The sequence below is a fragment of the Ctenopharyngodon idella genome, chromosome 3 (genome assembly GCF_019924925.1).
Source record: "Ctenopharyngodon idella isolate HZGC_01 chromosome 3, HZGC01, whole genome shotgun sequence".
NCBI lineage: Eukaryota > Metazoa > Chordata > Actinopteri > Cypriniformes > Xenocyprididae > Ctenopharyngodon > Ctenopharyngodon idella.
The window spans coordinates 5,532,878-5,555,614 of NC_067222.1; the positions used below are offsets into that span (position 1 = coordinate 5,532,878).

The 22,737-nt window shown below is 37.6% G+C and overlaps 1 long non-coding RNA gene across 1 annotated transcript; it reads left to right on the forward strand.

Annotated features, from left to right (window-relative positions):
• Positions 1-1,504: 1,504 nt before the first annotated feature.
• LOC127508666 (uncharacterized) lies at positions 1,505-20,905 on the forward strand. The gene is made up of 4 exons (XR_007928860.1): positions 1,505-1,562; positions 4,834-4,939; positions 5,317-5,376; positions 20,417-20,905. It is a non-coding gene; the product is annotated as an uncharacterized LOC127508666 (long non-coding RNA).
• The last annotated feature ends 1,832 nt before the right edge of the window (positions 20,906-22,737 follow it).

The window sequence follows — 22,737 nt, forward strand, 5'->3', positions numbered from 1 at the left end:
TTTTTGTTTTAGTGCATGCACAAGAATACAACTAATGTTTTGTTACGGAATAACAATGTAAAGTTATTCCGTATCTTAGCAATGTTTCTGAGGTGGAAGAAGGCTGTTTTTGTAACATATGAAATATGATTTTGGAAAGACAATTTGCTGTCTAATATAACACCCAGGTCTTTAACTGTCGAGGATGGAGTAACAGTACATCCTTCTAAATGCAGATTGTAGTCTGAGAGATTCTGTGTACAGGTTTTTGGTCCAATAAGTAATACTTCAGTCTTATCTGAATTTAATCGAAGAAAATGACTGGTCATCCAATGTTTTACTTCTTTAATACACTCTGTCAATTTGGTTCATTTAGAGATTTCATCTGGTCATGATGAAATATATAACTGAGTGTCATCGGCAAAGCAGTGGAAACTAATTCCATGCTTTCTAATAATATTGCAGAGTGGCAGCATATATATTGAAAATAGCAGAAAGCCTAACACACTTATTACTCAGTACTTAATTACACTGTACAGACACCTTAAAAAAAAAAAAAAAAAAAAATACTGTCAGTCATCACTAGTACACAACTATTATGCAACAGCCACATGAATAGTACTTTATGAAGCTTTTTTTTTTTTTTTTTTTTTTTGAATGTGCAACACTTCTGATTCAGTAGTGACTATATGTTAAAAACTAGAAAAATAATGAGCATAAATAACTGGAATTTATAATTTAAAACAATTGAACTCTTTCCACTTCTGTCTGTAAGACATTCATATTATAGTCCTATAAGATACAACAAAACATGCTATATGATATCAAAAATAATAAGAGAGCAGCAACTTTAGAGGTGAATGAATAATGACTACAGTATGTGTAACTGCAGGCTTTTCTACTGTAATATCTGGAGCTTCAGTTCTACAGCTTCACCACAAGTGAGCAAATTTACACTTGCATTATTTGCAACTTAAACATTACAGTTATGACACTTGGTTTTACTCTTATTTAAAGCATGAGGGATTTATATAAAATGTCTTATACAAAAATAAAAAGGTTCACGTGCATGAAACTTAATTGGGCTTTTCGTCCTGTTTACTGGTGTAATTGAAGTAATAATTACCTGAGAATCAAAAGACTTCACGTCCATCTCACGTTCTCCTCGTGTGTTTCTGCTGATTTTACTCATGAAGAAATTGAACATGATATGATAATATTCAGACAAGACAATGTGAAAAGTGGACACCCGTCAGATACTATACAGAACACAAACTAGTCATCAGTCATCAATTATAACAATATCACTGAAAACTGAAATAGACAGATTTTACTCCATCTGTATCTGTTTTTGTTGTTGAAAGTTTTTAAGGTCTTTTTCTTTCTGGCTTTGTCATTTACACGAATTATTCCTCATTCTCACAGGAAACATAGCTTGAACTTTTTGCTGCATTTGTTGTCAGACCAGACAGACAGAAACAGGTTTATTTTTTTTTCCCTCGACTCCACCCAAAAACTTCAGTTGCTTGCATGTTGGAAACAAGGAAAGAAACGTCTAAGCATGATGAGACCTTGGAAAACAGGTATAATATTTTATTATAAATACTCTCTTTATGTTTGTTCTATAAACGTTAATTGTAATGTGTAACAATAAATAATGAGTTTGCTTTAAATATGAATGTAATTATTAATTGTATGAGCTCCAGTAACATCAGTGAGTTTCACTTTCATCTTCTGTCACATAACTGAAGTAAATCTGTGTATAAAACACTGTTCAGTGTTGAGAAGCACAAATATTGCTGTTTTCATATTGTTTTCTTGCTACAAATCCATGTACAATTGTATTAAGAGATGCTGGAGCAGAAAATGATGAATTGTTCTATATGATGTTGCTCAACAATGATCTCTTTTTATTTTAGATTTTATTATATGAAGGAGCAGATCATTCATCTCCTTCAGTCATTTAGTTTATTATGGTTCAGTATAGTTGATTATTTACATGATTGTGTGTGCTGTGAAAAACATCCAGGCACAACTGATTTTTCTGTTGCACAACTATGGTACGGTGTTGCCTCCAGGCAACATGGCCTATTTTAGTTTGTTTTTAATAAAATAAGGCACCAATTGATTGATAAAATGTATCTCAGGACAGAATAACTCAAATACTAATCAATAAAAGTGCAAAAAAAGACCAAAACATGACCAACAGGTCCATTTTGTGTCCTGTTTCAGCACATGTGCATATATCACATGGCTCCATATTTTCTCCAATGAAAAGTGCTTTTTTCACATGTTTGTATCCATTTAATCACCCACAAAAAAATACGAGTCACCTTCACTGGCAAGTAAAGAAGTATTTTCAAGAACTTTACATTATATATCATTAAATGTTTTGGAGAAAATAACAAAAACCTGTGTGTTGCCTCAAGGCAACATTGTACCATACACTGTAAAAAAAAATAAAAAAAAAACACGTAAAAAAATAAAAGGTGCAATGCATGACAGCACAAGGTGCCAAACGTTTGCCATTAATGGGAATAACAGTGATACACCATGAACTGAAGTTGCTTACACAGCAACATGAGAAATGGTACATTGACTATACAATCCAAAAAAATGCTTAAAGTGTAATCTGAAATGAGATGTTTTGTCTGTGTAATTAAGAAACATGCATAGACCATTAAATTAAATACCATTCTTTGACTGAAAATATACATAACATGTAAACCCATTACTTAAGAAAGCATGTTTTGACTGTAAACTGAAATAAAGTTTAAATCGTTGTTTAACAGATTTTGACTGTAAATTGAAATAACATGTTTCAGCCAATATTTAAAAAAAAAAATGAACTGAAATACTGTGATGAGGAAGATAAAATCATAGTGACAATCCGTCAGGGAGAGAGTGAGGGTGAGAGAGAAGATGGAGATGAGGATGAAGATGGATATGATAACTTGATATAATAACATAATAATATGATGGTTTGGTAATACTTGTGTTCCACTATGGTACAATGTTGCCTGAGGGCAACAGCTGGATATAAAATGTTACTTTTTATCAAATATGAAACTTTTAATACATTAAAAACTGGATAAATTTGTTTGTTCAAGTGTCTAGTTAAAGAAATTGATGTTTTCAATAAATATATTTCTTTTTTTCTACATGAAAATGCCAAATGTTTAAATTTTTCCAATGTTGCCTCAAAGCAAAAAAAACTTAAAAATAAATAATTTAAAAATTTATGAAAATGTTGATTGATATTGTTAAAGTGTCCAATTTTAAGCAGGAAAAACAACACAAATAATTTTTTCCTCATTGATATCATATTGCGTACCATAGAGGGTTAAATGACTTTTTGAAAGCATACACCAATTTTGTTGTGTTAAAAATAAGCCAAAAAATAATTTAAAAAGTGATTATCTAAAGCAGATGAGGTTTTGTTTCACATAAGGTTTTGCTGCTTCTTTTCACTGACACTTCCCTCATGAAAAATGTCCTCCAGCAAGACGAGCAAGGAATGAAATGCATTGTTGATTCATTCTCAGAGTTGAGCAATGTACAGTAGAATTCACCTTTCTTTTTTTTTACAGTTCGATTCTATATTATAATATTCTTTATATTATTTTTTATTACACCAATCTTCATTCCACACATTTCAGATGGCACTTTGCATCTTTTGCTACATTGTTACATTTGATTTTATTCTGATTTACTCTGAACTTATTTTCTAGTAGATTACGTTGTATTAATTGTGACCGCAAATCTACGACCAGGGTTAAGTACATACTAAATCTCGGATTGTATGGAGCATGAGGGGACATCAGGCGAGATTCTAGTTTCCTGACTAACTGCTTGACTTTAAGTTGTTATGCAGTCATATTCACAATAGGGGGCTAGATAAAAATACTAACGAGGTCATAGCAAGCATGGGGCGGCATTTCTCCTAGTACTGGCCATAACCATTCTTTTGTCACATCATATCTCCATAAGCTGAAACTATGCAGTGTGTACCACCGGAAACAGAATTGATTAGTTCGCCTCTCGAGTCTTTGGGTTTGATTCATTTGTTCATCCCATGACAGCCCCATAAGTTATAATGCAGTCTGTACCCGAAACCAAATTGATTAGTTCACCTCTCCAGTCTTTTGTCACGTGACAGCTTCCTGGCTCAGTATCTTACAACAAACAACATTACATTAGTATTACAACTGTATGCTGTTATTATGGTCTCTTTATCAGAGTGATTTTTTTCCCTGTAATAAAGATAAAGTTTAAAGTAACCAACTCTTTATTACCACATTCAGTGTTATGGAAAATAATGACAGAAATTCACAAATGTATATATTGTAAGAAATAAAAAGCTACAATTTGAGACCAGAAACGCATTGCATAACTGCAAGAGTTAAAAAAAAAAAAAAAAACCTGACTACCCATGTTTGTAAGGAATTGTCAACTATAATTTCTGTATCCAATATGACTGTCATGTAATGTGACAAAAGAACGAACATCTCAGACCCGAACTCAGAGGTGGCCTAATCATTTCTCTTTCCGGTACAGACAGCATATAGGGCTGTCACGGGATGAACAAATGACTCGGACCCAAACCCGAAGAATTGAGAGGTGAATAAATAATTTATTTTTCTTGTACAGAACCTATAGGATGTTGGTCAACCTGAAATGATCCAATCCCTCAATGAGACAACACGATGTTCCCGAGTCATATTAAAGATTTGTTCAATTTGAACAAATCGTTCATGAACGACACATCCCTAATGTTTGTTCATTGGGAATCAAACCCGTGACTCACAGCAGGTGTGCAGCTCCATATGACACAGTCTGATGAATCTTTTACAGGACAATGAACAGATAGACATCAGGAGTCAGAAAAGATTAAGCTGAAACTAAAGAAAGACACTGAGGAGAGAACAGAATATCAACATGTCAACTGTTGAAACCAGAGGTGAGAGTCACAGACAAATCCATTTTAAATTATTGCTCAAGTGCATTCTTAACTGTCAATACAAATTGTTTAAGTAGGCTATGTCAAGGAAATGTCAAAATGGAGATTTAAACACACACACGCATATATATTATCACTGTTGCCTTAATAAACATAATTATATATTATGTATCATATATATTATATATTATGTTTATTTGTTAAGGCAACAATAATAATAGTATAATTGATTACACTTTCTGAAATGTAATTTCTATTTTCATCTCACATTCTCTGACTAATATAGCTATTTGCAAAATGATTAAAATTATTTCTGCTGGTATGTGTATACTGTGATGAAAGAACTAATTGTAATGTAAGACTTCTGTTTTATACAGAGAATGATGCTCACAATCATCCTGACAGGAAAAGATGGAGCAAAAACGAACCTCCTGACTGTAAGTTTTGATAAACAAGATGAAATGATGACCCAGCTAACATAACATTTTCATAACTTTGGCAAACTCAAACTCCTAATGTACTGCTTATTAATAGTTGGTAAGGTAGTTTTTGTAGAATTTAAGTTGGTAACACTTTATAATAACTGCACACTATGAAGAATTAGTTAAGCATTAGTAAACAGTCAATTCATCATTTATAAAGCATTAATAGACATTAATAAGCAGTTTATAAATACATCTATAAATGCTTTGTTCTTGATTTATAAGCATATCTATAATGTGTTTAATAATTGTACTTTAATACTTTATTAATGATCAATTTATCATTTCTAAATTAAGTATTACATTATTTACAAACCAGTTATTTAGGAGTTGTCAGTGGTTCATAAGATCATTTAGGAAATGTAAGTAAATAATTAATAAACTATTTAAAACATTTATACATCTTATTATTTAGACATATAGTAATAGTTACTCAGTGTGTTAATAAATGCTTTATTAATACATATTCCTACTGTAATTCATGATTAATTCAGGTAGTTATAAAATTTAAAATTTAGAAGTTGTCAGTTAACTATTGTTGTGAGCTCTATCTAAAGTGAGCCTCGTAAAGCTTTACAAAGAAGATTTTAAAGGCTCAGTTATCTTCTGCACTGCTGTTCTCTAATGTTTTAAAGTTAGTACTGAGGTAGTTTTGACACTATGAAATATTTTATTACATTATTATTGTTTTATAAAAACATTATTTGTTGTATTTTGGCACTCCTGTAATCCAGTGTTGGCACTGTTAATTTTTTTTTCAGCAATGTTTACACTTTACAGAAATTTATTTTTATATCAGATTGCAAAAGCTTAGTTTCATTTTACTGCACAATTATGTTTTCTGGAGGAGTACAGGGATTTTTACTTTCTTTGAAATTGCAGAGGTTTACTTTTAATCAAGTTACCTATGGTAAAGTTTCATTTTTATTCCTTGAAATAAATATTTCTATGTTCTGTATCTCTTAAATCTCCTTTATAAAAGCTTTACGAGGCATAAATAGTCCTCACTTTAGATAAGCTCACAAAAATAGTTAACTGACAACTACTAAATGTTTTATAACTACCTGAATTAATCATGAATTGCAGTAGAAATTTGTGTTAATAAAGCATTTATTAACACACGGAGTAACTATTACTATATGTCTAAATAATAAGATGCATAAATGTACATTTAAATTGATTATTAATAATTTACTTACAATTTTTATAAATGATATATGAATAATTTACTTACAACATTTATAAATGATCTTATGAACCACTGACGACAACTAAAGAACTGGTTTGTAAATAATGTAATACTTAATTTAGAAATTATAAATTGATCATTAATAAAGTATGAAAATACATTTATTAAACACATTATAGATATACATATAAATCAAGAACAAAGCATTTATAGGTGTATTTATAAACTGCTTACTAATGTCTATTAATGCTTTAATAGACATTAATGCTTTTCGAGAGCCACGACACAGTTCCTCAACAACCGTCCATACCGGTGTGATCCTCAATACGATCCTCAATTGGATGGAACTGGAATAAATACTTTTAATGTTGCGATCCTATTGGACTTATGATAGCAACCTGAATTGTAACAAAGCACTGTTGGCCAGAGGAGAACTGGCCCACCGACTAAGCCTGGTTTCTCCCAAGGTTTTTTTTTCTATTTTAACACCAATTTGCCACTTGTCTGCCACCTGATGTCACCTGATGGAGTTTGGGTTCCTTGCCGCTGTCGCCTCTGGCTTGCTTAGTTGGGGACACTTGACATTTGACTTGACATTTGATATTCAACAGTGCTGTGATCTGCCTGCATTGACACTATTCTTTAAGAGCTGCTGTGCAGCCAAATATTGTACCAGTTATCAATGTAAAGCTGCTTTGACACAATCTGCATTGTAAAAAGCGCTATATAAATAAAGGTGACTTGAATTGACTTGACTATAAATGATGAACTAACTATTTACTAATGCTTAACTAATGCTTCATAGAGTGAGCTATTCTAAAGTGTTACCTTTAAGTTTAGGTATTGGGTAGGATTAAAGGATGTAGAATAAGGTCATGCAGAATAAGGCGTTAATATGTGCTTTATAAGTATTAATAAACAGCCAATATCCTAGTAATATGCAAGCTAATAGGCAACTATTTAAAATTGAGAATTGAACCCTAAAATAAAGTGTTACCATGATCTTCCAGTAACATTCATAGAATTCTTTGAACGACATTCTTTGTTTCTTCTTGAAATATTAAGGATGTCACATTCAGTTCTGTTTTGTTCAGTTTCATGGACTTTCAGTTTGTTTCCCCCCACTCGTCTGTCTCCTTGGTTAACGTCATTATTAGTTCACATGTATCAGCTGTGTTCCAGTCATTATCCTCATTTGTGTTTGCTTTATAAGTTGGTCCCTCACATTCATTCCTAGTCCGTTCACCGTAGCGTTTACTTGTCTTTACTTTGCCTGTCAGCCTGCTTGGATTTTTATTATTATTAAACATGGAGTGTTTTGAACTGGATACGTCTGTCTTCGTCTTCCTGCCTGAACACAAGTGTGACAAAGGATCACTAATTTTCCAGCTTAAAAAAATTACTTTTTGGTTTGATGATACATAACAAAATTCTCTGTCTGTTTGAAAAATGAAATCAACTGAAGATAAAAGTCATTAAAGGGGACCTATTATGCCCCCCTTTTACAAGATGTAAAATAAGTCTCTAATGTCCCCAGAGTGTGTATGTGAAGATTTAGCTCAAAATACTCAAAATTTTTTATAGCATGTTAAAATTGCCACTTTTTGGGGTTGAGCAAAAACGTGCCGTTTCAGTGTGTGCCCTTTAAATGCAAATGAGCTGCTGTGCTTGGCCTAAGAGGGCGGAGCTTCAAGAGCTGATTCTCCGGTGTCAGGAGTCAGTCAGGACACACTATAATGTCAGAAACTGCGAATATATGCTGCATGGAGATAGAACAGGTATAGTTTAGTTTAATTACGGTTATAACTTATATTGTCTTCTTGTTTTTATCCACTATATTAGTAACAATGAGTTTTATAATGTTTATTATACTTCACACAAAATATGAAGCGTCTGTTTTCACTCTAGAAAATCACTGTAAGAGCTTAATAAAACACAGTGCAAAAGTGTGCATTAAAATATTATCCATAAACTCTCTCTTTCTCCCTTGCATTATCATCAACATACATAGCGAAGTACACAGAATCACTCGTTACAACTAACAGTAAACAAATATATAAAGACCTTATGCCTTTTTTGGTGGTGCTTAATAAACTGGTAAATTTTATATCCGTAAATCAACTCCGATGAACTGTGTGATAAAGTGCTCTCACCTTCATTACTGCCGTATCCAGTATCACTCAGGAGACTGTTGGATCACGAACAGTTTTTACTGCTCATCCTTGAGTAACAAAGTAACAAATTTTTAGCACAACCTCTGCTTTGTTTTGTCCCTTTATATTGACATTCATTCACAAAGCAGTCCGGTGTGAAATGATTTGCGCAGACATAAAGGAATTTCGGTAGAATTAAGGGAGCATTTTCTTCAAAAACAAAATTAATCCACCTTGTCTTCAGTGGCTCAGATTTCAGGAGTAAATGGAGAGAGCTATGTGGATTAATCCATCCAGCTACAGAACACCTAAAACTCTTGGGAGACGTTCTTGTCAGTGCAGCAATGGCGGACTGTACAACTGGCTGTGAACTCGCTCAGGGCGGTTCTATGTTAAAACGGCAGTGTCTGTCAAAATTCGTGGGCGGGGCCTATGGCTAATGTGATGTCACACTGCCAGGAACCTGCAAACGGCTTGTTCTGAAACACTGCTTATGATTTATGGGGATTAAAAAAAAAAAGTATATAGTTATATATATTATATAGTCAAATCGGTAACACTTTATAATAATGTTCAGTTATAAGTCGTTTATAAATTATTAGTTAATGATGAACTAATCATTTACAAAACATGACTATACGTTCATAAATGATTAATAAGTGGAATGCTAACGATTTACAAATATGTTGTAAATTATCTTAAATGTTTAAATCATGAAATAAATAAAAACAGATCATTAGTAGATGGTTTATAAATATTTATTTGATACATTATTTATCACTTATAAATAATATAAAATATTATAAATTACACTATAAATAATTGAAGTATTTATGTCAAAATTGTTTTGTATTATCTCAAAAAACAATTGTTAATCATGAACAAATGATGAACAAACCATTAGTAAATGATCAATATATGATTCATTGATGAAGTTGTAAGCTGGTCAGTGTTCAAAAGCACAAACATGCAGGTATGCTAAAGCACTATTTTTAAGAAGAGTAATTTATTTGTTTTGAAGTGGATAAACATTTATAAATGCCTTACAGTCAGGTGATTCCAGTGGGTTATGTTAAATCCTTTCACTCATCAGCACAGACTTGTGTTCTGTGTGGAGTGTGTGGGATATAGTGATGAAGTTAACCTCTGAACCGGTTTTACCTTCCACTGAAGCTCACATCAGGTGCACAGAGTTAAAGACTCCATGTGTGTCAGAGAAGACTACAATTTTGTGAATTGTATTCCAAGTCTTCAGAAGTTGTACGATACCACCGTGTGAAGAAAAGATTCTTATTCCGTAATATAATCATTAAACATTAATAATCGTACATATCCACCGTCTCATCCATTAAAACTTTCAAAATTGGCGCTTCAAACAATACGACAGGTTTGTGGCAGTGACGTCAAACCTCGCTCCTTATTGGCTGTCACTTGTGTTTTCCGACCAACATTGTTCTACAATCCACGCTTCTCACTCCCAGAAAAATTCAACGGCGATCCCACTAAATGTAAGGGCTTCATTCTTCAATGCTCCCTCTTCATTAGTCAGCAACCTGCATTGTACACCACTGAAGCAGGAAAGATCGCACTCATCTGTTCATTGTTCGGGAGGGCTTTGGAGTGGATTACCGCTGTTTGGAGAGATGATGGGTCAGCTTTTCCCTCGTTTGAGTACTTTATGCAGAAATTTAGAGAGGTTTTCGATCACCCCAGTGACGGAAAAGGGGCTGGTGATCGCTTAATGGAGCTTACCCAGGGGCGTAGAACGGCGGCTAAATACAATCTGGCCTTCCGCACGCTTGCAACACAAACCAATTGGGTGAGTGACACACTTAAAGTATGTTTTCGAAGAGAATTGTCTCATGAATTACAGGCAGAGCTCGCCTGCCGTGACGAAGGCAGGAGCCTGGATCAATTCATTGAACTTACCATCCAAATTGACAATCTCATGCGTTCCCATAAGACCAGTCATAAACGCAATGTTCGTTCCTCTCCTCCCGTGGACCCAGAGTATTCAGAACCCATGCAAATTAATTCCTACCATTTATCTGAAGAGTAGAGAAGTCGCAGGCTGACCCACTGTCTATGTTTGCACTGTGGTAACCCCGGTCATGTGAGAAACAACTGTCCAGTGCGTTCCCATCCTGAAAACCCACGGTCGGTGAGTGATGCTAACCCTTATTACAGCTCTGACATGTGCGTGTCTGTGCCCATTACACTTCTGTTTAATGATCAACGCCTAACCACTTCTGCATTACTGGATTCAGGGGCAGCGGGAAACTTCACGTCCCAAAGTTTTGATCAACAAAACCACATTCCGTTAATTGAGTGCTCTTCTTCTCTCACAGTGGAAGCAATAGACGGCCGGCCGCTGGGCTCCAGACGTGTTAACGCCATCTCACAACAACTCACCATGTAAACCGGACCAATTTCACATCCTTCCCACTTCCACTTCCTCCATCATCCTAGGTCTGCCCTGGCTGCGCACCCATAATCCCCAAATCTGCTGGAGAGAGGGTCAAATCACACACTGGAACGAACACTGTCAAACCAAATGCCTGTCTCACTCATCTCCCTTACCTGTCAGAGTGATCCAGGCCGCTGATTCCGCTGAACCCACTTCAGACCTCAACCTACCCATCGAGTACAGAGACCTGGCCATAGCCTTCAGCAAGGTGCGTGCCTCTCAGCTACCTCCTCACCATACTTATGACTGTGCCATTGATCTCGTTCCAGAAACCACTCCACCCAAAGGTCGCATATTTCCTCTGTCACAACCAGAGTCGGAGGCCATGAGGAAATACATTGAAGAGGAGCTGGCTAAAGGTTTCATCCGTCCCTCTACCTCTCCTGCCTCAGCGGGCTTCTTCTTCGTGGGCAAGAAGGATGGCGGTCTCCGTCCCTGCATCGATTACCAAGGACTCAACAATATCACTGTGAAGTTCAGATACCCATTACTTCTAGTACCAGCAGCATTAGAACAGCTACGTACCGCCAAGTATTTCACGAAGTTAGATCTCCGCAGTGCCTATAATCTGATCCGTATTAGAGAAGGGCACGAATGGAAAACTGCCTTCTCAACAGCCACTGGACACTATGAATATCTCGTTATGCCCTTCGGGCTAGTCAATAGTCCTTCTGTCTTCCAGGCATTTATCAATGACGTCTTCAGAGACATGCTCAACAGATTCGTGATCGTCTACATCGACGACATCCTGATCTACTCGGACTCCAACAGGTCAGAATGGTCCTTAAACGCTTGATTCAGTATCAATTATATGCCAAAGCTGAGAAATCTACCTCATTCCTGGGTTACATAATCAGTCCTGACGGAGTAGCCATGGATGAAAAGAAAGTTTCCACCATCCTCAATTGGCCACAACCCACCACCCTCAAAGAGCTGCAGCGCTTCCTGGGTTTCTCGAACTTCTACCAGCGCTTCATACGCAATTTCAGCACCATAGCCTGCCCTCTCATGAGCATGGTGAAGAAGGGACATAACTCCCTCAACTGGACCCCTTCCGCCATCCAAGCCTTCCAACAACTCAAGAACCGTTTTACCACAGCCCCCATCTTACATCATCCCGATCCTTCTCTCCCTTTCATAGTTGAGGTGGACGCATCCAGGACCGGTCTTGTTGCAGTACTCTCTCAAAAGCAAGGTAATCCACCTAAACTTTACCCATGTGCTTTCCATTCCAGAAAACTCACAGCAGCAGAGCGGAACTATGACGTCGGAGGCCTAGAATTACTGGCCATGAAAGCAGCATTCGAGGAATGGCGTCATTGGTTGGAGGCGGCCACACATCCCTTTGTGGTATTAACGGATCACAAAAACCTCGAATACCTTCGGACAGCAAAGAGACTTAATCTCCGACAGGCCCGCTGGTCATTGTTCTTCTCCCGCTTCCATTTCACTGTCACCTACCGACCAGGCTCCAAGAACGTTAAAGCTGATGCTCTCTCCCGTCAGTACGAAGGTGAGCTCGCACCACAGAACCCTGAAACTGTCTTACCCGCTTCTCTTGTTGTTGCACCCATACAGTGGGATATCATGACCGAGCTGGAACAGGCCAACGCTCAGAACGAAATCCCGACTGATTGCCCACCTGACAAAGTCTTCGTCCCCGAGACCTTCCGTGGTCGTTTACTGGAGATGGTACGCAACCTACCTTCGTCCGGTCATCCAGGCATCACAGCTACCATCCATCTCCTTCAGAATCGTTTTTGGTGGCCCACATTAAACAAGGACTCAACCCAGTTTGTTAAGCAATGCCCTACCTGCAACATGAGTAAGCCATCACATCAACTTACCTGCTGGTCTCCTGCAACCCTTACCTCTACCTCAACGCCCCGGTCCCATATTGCCATCGACTTCGTGACCGACCTACTTGCATCCAGCAACTATACCACCATACTCACCATCATTGACCGCTTCTCCAAAGCCTGCCGTCTCATTCCTCTACCAAAATTACCCACAGCCATGCAAACAGCTGAACTCCTCTGCAACTGGATTTTCCGTATCTACGGTCTGCCAGAGGATATAGTATCCGACTGTGGCCCACAGTTTACTTCACGTCTTTGGTCAGCCTTTTGTCAAGCACTTAACATAAATGTCAGTCTCACCTCTGGCTATCATCCACAGTCCAACAGCCAAATTGAATGCCTGAACCAAGAACTCACCCGTTTCCTCCGCTCATACTGCAACCGCCACCAAAATGACTGGTCCCGATACCTACTGTGGGCTGAGTATGCTCAGAACTCGATCCGGAAGCTAGCAACCGGTCTAACCCCGTTCCAGTGTATTCTGGGGTTCCAACCTCTGCTGTTCCCCTGGTCCAGTGAACCCACTGATGTACCTGCTGTCAACGACTGGATGAATCAGAGCGAGGCCACATGGAACAGAGCCCATACCCATCTTCAGCATGCGGTGCGCCGTCTGAGAGAACAAGCTGACCGACATCGTCGTCCAGGTCCTGAGTATCGTCCCGGCCAGTGGGTTTGGTTATCTACCCGAGACTTACGTCTCAAGCTCCCCTGCAAAAAGTTAAGCCCAAGGTACGTTGGCCCATTCCAAATCACACCAGTATCTTTCCGTCTTGCTTTACCTAATCACTTCCGTATCTCCCCTACTTTCCACGTCTCACTGCTCAAGCCCGCCGATGGTCCCAACGAGGAGGGGGAGGAGGTGTCAGGTGACCAGGGCCCCCTACCCATCATGATAGAAGGCGAGGAGGCTTATCGGGTCCGTGAACTACTGGACTCCAGGCGCCAAGGAAGAGTTCTCCAATATCTGGTCGACTGGGAGGGATACGGTCCAGAGGAGCACTTGTGGGTCAATGCGGATGATATCCTAGAGCCCAACCTTGTGGAGGAATTCCACCAAAGTCACCCTGAGAGACCAGCCCCTCGACCACGTGGGAGACCTCGGCATCGGTTACCTCCTCGTGCCAGGAGGCGCTCGCGGGGGGTGGGTTGGCTCTGTCACAGAGACGAACTCCGTGATTCCCTCCTCTGGCCATCGGAGGGAACCCTCTCCCGAATACTGACATGCACACACACTCACGCACTACATTTCCCTTGGATTAATCACCACACCCAGCTGAAGCTCATCTACCGGACTATTTAAGACTCTCATTTCCCCATCACCATTGCAAAGTCTTGTATTGCCATGGTGTACATTTCTGAGCATTTTCTTGTATTATTTGCCTGCCTGTTACTGATCCTGTTTGCCTCTCGTTTACGATTCTCTGCCGCCTGCCTTTGGACTGTTTATTGTTACCTGGACTGTGAGTGATATCTGCCTGCCCTGATTCCTTGCCTGTACCCTGACTACGATTCTGCCTGTCCCTTACCATTCCTGTTAGCCCCTGTTTGACCCTGCCTGTTGTACTACGCATTCTTCTAATAAAAGCCTGCTTATGGATCCCAACTCGAGTGACGATTCGTTACAGTAGCTCACGCGTCGTTTTATCTGTTCTTTATACTGCTTTTTGTAATGTTTTAAATAAATTATTGTGACTAACGTACATTTATCTGCCTGTTACACTTAGTATTTCAAAATAGTTATGCTTAAAGTTATAGGGTGGAGTAGGGAGCTTAAAATTTCCTTTTTATACAATAGTATATTAACTAAGATAACAGTCATTGTAAATATATCTAAATTGCGTTTTTATTTTTGTGAAGTGGCTAAAAAGTGGTCATGTTTAGGTAGAAGGGGTGAGTTAGGGGCTTAAAGATATCTATATAATAGTAAAATATATTTGCATAAAAAAATATTTATCATTTAATTATTATATAAGGGATTCGTATAGATTTTAATATTCTGTAACTGAAAGGTATACCAGAACCTTTGCATATGGCAAATAAATGGTAAATTTACAAATTGCAGTTTGTACATAATGTATAAAGATCTGCAAATGATATATAACACATTTGCAAGATGAATACACTTTAGAATAGGGGATGCAGAAAGCATTATAAATGACTTGTATACATATACACATAATTTGTAACCGGTAAGAAATGTCTACAAATGATATATAACACATTTACAAGTGATGAATAGTTTACACTTTAGAATAGGGGATGCAGAAAGCTTTGTAAATGATTTCTTCATGCATTGTTTACACATCATCTATAACAGGTGTTGAACACTGTCACAGACACGCCAGGCTCATCACTCACTCAATCACGACGCACTCCCTCACCAGAATACTGATCATGCACATCTGACGCTCCTCACTATCCCAATCAGCAGCACCATAAAAGACACTCACAGCCACACAGTCATTGTCCGGTCTCGTTAACGCATACCTACCTGAATGCATCCAAGTCACCTAGAAGAAACAAGTATTAGTATCACAGTCATCCACGATCACGAACTCTATCTGGCTTCACTCACCTGCACTTGCTCTGGTTGTCTCAGAATAAACATCATTAACCTTACCTGTTGTCTCCGACCTCCTCTGTACTGTAACAAACACTTTGTAGAGTGTACTACAGTGCAAGTGCTGACTGGTGAGGGTCTTCTCTGACACACATGGAGTGTTTAACTGATGTGAGCTTCAGTGGAAGGTAAAACTGGTTGAGAGGTTCACTTTATCACTAGATCCACACACTCCACAAGTCTGTGCTGATTAGTGAAAGTATTTAACATAACCCACTGGAATCACCTGACTGTAAGGCATTTATAAATGTTTATCCACTTCAAAACAAATAAATTACTCTTCTTAAAAATAGTGCTTTAGCATACCTGCATGTTTGTGCTTTTGAACATAGACCAGCTTACAATTTCATCAATAAATCATATATTTATCATTTACTAATTGTTTGTTCATCATTTGTTCATGATTAACAATTGTTTATTGAGATAATGATACTAAAACAATTTTGACATAAATACCTCATTGATTTACAAGTGATAAATAATGTATCAACTAATAATTTATAAACCATCTACTAATGAACTGTTTGATTTATTTCATGATTTAAACATTAAGATAATTTACAACACATTTTTAAATCGTTAGCATACCACTTATTAATCATTTATGAACGTATAGTCATGTTTTGTAAATGACTTGTTCATCATTAAATAATAACTTAAAAGTGATTTATAACTGAATTAATAAAACATTTGTAAAATGTTAACATATCACTTATTAATCATTTATGAATGTATAGTCATGTTTTGTAAATGATTAGTTCATCATTAACTAATAATTTATAAATGACTTATAACTGAACATTATTATAAAGTGTTACCGTTCTTATTGAGAATCAACAGAGGTTTAGATGTTGATGTCTTATTGAAAATAAGTTCTGTTTGAAGTCACCGTTACTGTGGTTAGTGTTTGCTTTAGTTAGGCAGTTTGACTCTTGACTTTTTAACATCACTTTTTCTCTGGCTGCTTTAACAGTGTTTGTTATGGCAAGAACAGTAAGAAAACAATGTGATCAGATAATGTTGGCTTAATGATAAGCGTATAATCATTATGTAATTGTGTTATTTACTGATCTCATTCAGAGTCTAGTTTCTGATTATATAGGTTATGTTTTAAGAACTGCACATCATTGATTACAGTAGCCCTGTGACTGCACATATTCACATTAATCACTGGTGATCATGACTTCAAAAAAATAATAAATTTTTATTTTATTTTTAAACAGACACGTATCTGAATACATACAGATATCAAAAATGAGCATGTGAATCTCAACAATTGTGACATACTTCATGCCGCAATGCATGATGGGAGCCATATGTTTTATACTATGGTGTCTCCCGGCATGCACTGCAGCATGAAACATGTCACCATTGTTGAGATTCATATGCTGATTCTTGATGTCTGTGTGTGTCTGAGCATTTTTATTCTAAATATATTTAAAAATCAAAATTCAGAATGTCTTATCTCTACCAAACCAGTATTGACAGAGAAAAATAAAAGAATTTAAGTAACCACTTATGATCAGTAATGTATTTTTTGAAACTATTTTATGATGGTAAAAATTATATCACCTGATCATCTTTGGTTATGGTTTCTTTTCCAACAAATTATATGTTTCAATAAACACACTGTTAAAAAGACCACAAACATATAAATGCCCAGTGTCAAGAGCCCAACTACAGCAAACACTGGTCACCACAACGGTGAGTACAAACCAAACTATTATTAATACGAACTTCTGTAGACATGTGACAGAAATAAAGTCAATGTGGTTAGTAATAAGACAAGCTGGTAATGCTGTTTGTGGAGTTGATCTTCAGATCTTGAGAGATTTAATGTCTTCTTTTATCTTCAGTTGATTTCATCTAAGCCTGTGGCTGAAGTCAGTTGTAGTTCTTGTGTTTCTCTTTTCTTCAGATTCTGCTTGTTATCATCAGGTGTCTTCAATAATGCTCAATCATCACTCAATTAATCACTTAATTACCTAATCAACTTCAACACTGCTCCAGTGTTACTTATAAACCCTGAGTGTGGACTCATATAAACCATGAGCAGTGTTAATTTAACACTGGGGAATTTGCTGTGTAGAAACTGACTTGCCAAACACTAGATAACATTACAGTAACGAATGTTATCAGACAGTTGCCTAACTGGCTATATCATATCTACAGTGCTCAGCATAAATGAGTACACCCCCTTTGAAAAATAACATTTTAAACAATATCTCAATGAACACAAAAACAATTTCCAAAATGTTGACAAGACTGAGTTTAATATAGCATCTGTTTAACTTGTAACATGAAAGTAAGGTTAATAATATAACTTAGATTACACATTTTTCAGTTTTACTCAAATTAGGGTGATGCAAAAATGAGTACACCCCACAACAAAAACTATCTAGTACTTTGTATGGCCTCCATGAATTTTAATGACAGCACCAAGTCTTCTAGGCATGGAATGAACAAGTTGGCGACATTTTGCAACATCTATCTTTTTCCATTCTTCAAGAATTACCTCTTTTAGAGACTGGATGCTGGATGGAGAGTGATGCTCAACTTGTCTCTTCAGAATTCACCATAGGTGTTTGACTGGGTTCAGATCAGGAGCCACTGAATCACTTTCACCCTGTTCTTCTTCAGAAATCCAACAGTGGCCTTAGATGTGTGTTTAGGATCATTGTCATGTTGGAAAAGTGCACAACGACCAAGGGCACGGAGTGATGGTAGCATCTTCTCTTTCAGTATAGAGCAGTACATCTGTGAATTCATGATGCCATCAATGAAATGCAGCTTCCCGACACCAGCAGCACTCATGCAGCCGCACATAAGGACACTGACACCACCATGTTTCACTGAGGCACCATGCATTTTTCTTTGTATTCCTCACCTTTGCAACACCATAAAGTTTTGAAGCCATCCGTTCCAAAAACATTTATCTTGGTCTCATCACTCCAGAGTCCCAGTAGTCTTCATCTTTGTCAGCATGGGCCCTGGCAAACTCTAGGGGGCTTTTTTGTGCCTGTGCTTTAGGAGAGGCTTCTTTCGTGGACGGCACCCATGCATGCCATTCCTCTACAGTGTACGCCGTATTGTGTCACGGGAAATAGTCACCCCAGTTTGGCTTTCTACTTCTTTAGATAACTGCAGTGAACTTGCACACCGATTTTCTTCAACCCTTCTCATCAGAAGACGCTCCTGTCGAGGTGTTAACTTCCATGGACGACTCGGACGTCTCTGTGAGATGGTTGCAGTTTCATCTTTTTTTAATTTTTGTACCACTTTTGCTACAGTATTCTGACTGATAAGTAAAGCTTTGCGGATCTTCTTGTAGCTTTCACCTTTCTGGCGTAAAGAAATTATTTTCTTTCTCAGGTCTTGTGACATTTCTCTTCCATGTGGTGCCATTGCTGACAGCATGAAATGGGAAGGGGTTTTAACACCCTTTTATAGTCAACTGTCAGCTGGACACCTGTGTAATGAATAATTAGACTCACCTGTGGTTGAATTCTTGTTAAATTAGACATTTGTAGTCTAAAATTTAGCTTTGCTCCAGAGACTTTCAGTGGGGTGTACTCATTTTTGCATCACCCTAATTTGAGTAAAACTGAAAATTTTGTTCTCTAAGTTATATTATTAACCTTACTTTCATGTTATAAGTTAAATAGATGTTATATAAAACTTAGTCTTGTCAGCATTTTGGAAATTGTTTTTGTGTTCATTGAGATATTGTTTAAAATGTTACTTTTCAAAGGGGGTGTACTCATTTACGCTGAGCACTGTATATAAAATAGCAAGCTAGTACAATTTACAATGTTCTGAATAACATACATGTATTTACATAATTATGATGCACATTTTATTGATTAAAGTTATTTTATTTCGCCAAAACTACACACATTGTATACCGTGAACAACTATTAAGCTTAGTTAGTAGTTAGAACTTCTCAGTTTTGCGGAACAGTTGTATTATTATTACCTCTTCAGCTCTTCTAATAATGAATGAATGACGATGGTTCAGTGGCAGGTTTTTTTTAAGCTGTCTGACAACAGTCTTACCTGCCAGTAGAAACAGTTACTATTTAACAGCTGACTATTTAAATACCCGACACAAAATCTGCATTTAGTGAAATGTGCATGTAAGATAAACGGTAATCTACCACATGTGCTGTAGCAGTGCAGACTGCTTTTCATCTCGGACAGACAGATTTTAAGTACAACCCCACTGCATTACACATTGAATAGTGTTCATTTAACACTGAGGATTTTGCTGTGCAGAATGTTGAGTTGCTAAAAATTAAGTTGAAAGAATGTTTCAGAAATATTATTCTAACCTTTAAGTTATGTTCTATGAACTTTGGAATGTAACGTTCTTAGAATGTTGAGTTGTTAATAAAAAATTAAGTTGGAAGAATGCTTCAGGAGCATCATACTAACCTTAAAAAAAAAGGTCCCTTTAACATAAAGAAAACTGGACATTTTTACATTTCTATAACCAAAACAGAATGTTTGGAAAACGTCCTCAGAACAAAATATTGTTAGCTGGGCAAGAGCGTGTGCTCAGTTTATCTTCTATAACACAAAAGAGATAAATTTAACCTCAAAAACACATCCAACTGGTCAGTTTTATTAATTTTTCTTTAACTGTGATGTTGAATTAAGATCTAGATCTTGGTGTCATTGACTTGTTACATGTGTTTGTTTCAGTGAGTGATCTGAGGATCGTTCTGCTGGGGAAGAGCGTGTCAGAAAACAGTGAAGTGGGAAACTTCCTGTTGGGACGAGCAGCGTTTGACAGTGAAGCTCCTCCAGATGTTGTAGAGAGAGTTGGAGGAAGATTGAAGGACAGACACATGATAGTCATCAACAGTCCTCAGCTGCTCCAGAGAAACATCTCAGATCATCAGATCACACAGACAGTAAGAGAGTGTGTGTATCTGTCTCATCCAGGACCTCATGTGATTGTTCTGCTCCTCAAACATGATCAGTGTTCAGCAGAAGATCAAGAGTGTGTGCAGAAGGTGCTGGACTCTTTCTCTGAGCATGTTTATCAACACACCATGGTGCTCACCACACAAGAGCCCACTGAAACCAATGACATCCTACAGAAAATCATTCAGAAATGCTTCAGACACTTCAGTCTTCAGAGAAGCAGATCTCCTGATGATCTTCTGCAGGTGTTTGAGGAGATTGTGCAAATGAATGATGGACGTCACCTGGTTTGTGAAGGTTCACAGAATTTTTTTTAACTCAACAGGCCACAGAAAGATATGAGTGGGATAATATTATGATGATATTTGTTGTGATAAATGAACTATAATAAGTGTTTTAAATTTCTTATCACAGTTTCAGAGGGTGTGAAGCTGAATTTAGTTGTGTGTGGTCGTGACGGGACATTAAAATCCTCCATATCAGAGCTGATCCTGCAGCAGACAGACAGAAGATCAGAGTGTATGAGGAGAAACGAGCAGCTTCATGGCCGTCTGATCAGTCTGGTGAAGCTTCAAGCTCTCAGTCGGCTCTCAGAGGAGGAAGTGATGCATCAGACTCTCCGTTGTGTTTTTCTCTGTGATCCTGGAGTTCATGTTTTCCTCCTCATTATTCCTGACGGTCCAATGACTGATGAAGACAAAGCAGAAATGGAGGAGATCCAGAGGATATTCAGCCCAAGGATCAACAAACACATCATGATCCTCATAATGCAGAATTCAGAGCATCAGACAGCAGAACTCAATGAAGAAACAAAGTCTGTCATTGAGAGTTTTGGAGGACGACATAATTTCTTTGGTCCCAACACACAAGTGTCCACATTGATGGAGAACATTGAGCAGATGGTGGAAGAAAACAGAGGAGAGTTCTTCTCCACAGAGACATTTTTTGATGCACAGATGAAAAAACTACAGACAGACATTCATTTTCAAGGTAATGATCATGAAGTCAATAGCTGTGTCCCAATTCAGGGGCTGCATCTTTTGAAGGCCGATTGTATCACAGCATCGTGATGAAGGCTCTCTCATTTCAAAGGGTCCTTCAAATGCAGCCCACAAACTTGTCCTTTTATTCCTGAGCCACGAAGGATAGAACGAATGAATCCTTCATGGCCCAGGCTATCTCAATATTTATTGCACACCAGTGACAGTGGGATTTTTTTTTTTTTTTGAAAGATCATGTTAGATTACACTTAATAAGTATAATATTAATATTAAGTATTTGGTTTCATTCTACACAAATAATACAAATTTTAAAAGAAAAAAAATGTTGTTCAAATGTAGATTTTATAGATAGTATATATAGTATATAGTTTTATATACTTTTTATTACGTACATAAATGGACCAAGCTGAACATGGTTAGACAGGTTGTGAACGTCTCGGGTTACTTGTGTAACCCTGGTTCCCTGAATAGGGAACGAGACGCTGCGTCATATGACGTTATGGGAACCTTCTGCGTGATTGCGTCGTGAAGCACTCTTGTATCTAACCAATGATGAGACGAGACGTCAGAGGCGGGTGTCGTCACGGACCAGGAAACTATAAAGCATACCCAGAACAAAGAACGCTAGCTTCTGGATTATGGCTGAAGCAAGACGCTCACAGGTATGCCAGGGATATGGCAACGCGACGTAGCGTCTCGTTCCCTATTCAGGGAACCAGGGTTACACAAGTAACCCGAGACGTTCCCTTTCATGGAAACTGTCGACGCTACGTCATATGACGTTATGGGAACGCTGTACCAACTATGCCGTAGAACCAAGTACCTGTCTGTTATCTTGTAGACAGAACTGACGACCCCGGAGTGGAGCCTACGTCTTGGTTATAAAACCTAATAAATGTGTGCTGGGATGACCATCCAGCTGAATCACATATGTCATTAATGGATACTCCTGACATTAAGGCCTTTGAGGCCGCCATACCCCTAGTAGAGTGGACACGGACAGCTAATGGAGATGGCTGTCCGGCCGCCTCATAAGCAAGTGAGATAGCCTCGAACACCCACATGCTCATTCTCTGCTTAGATGCTGGGCCTCCT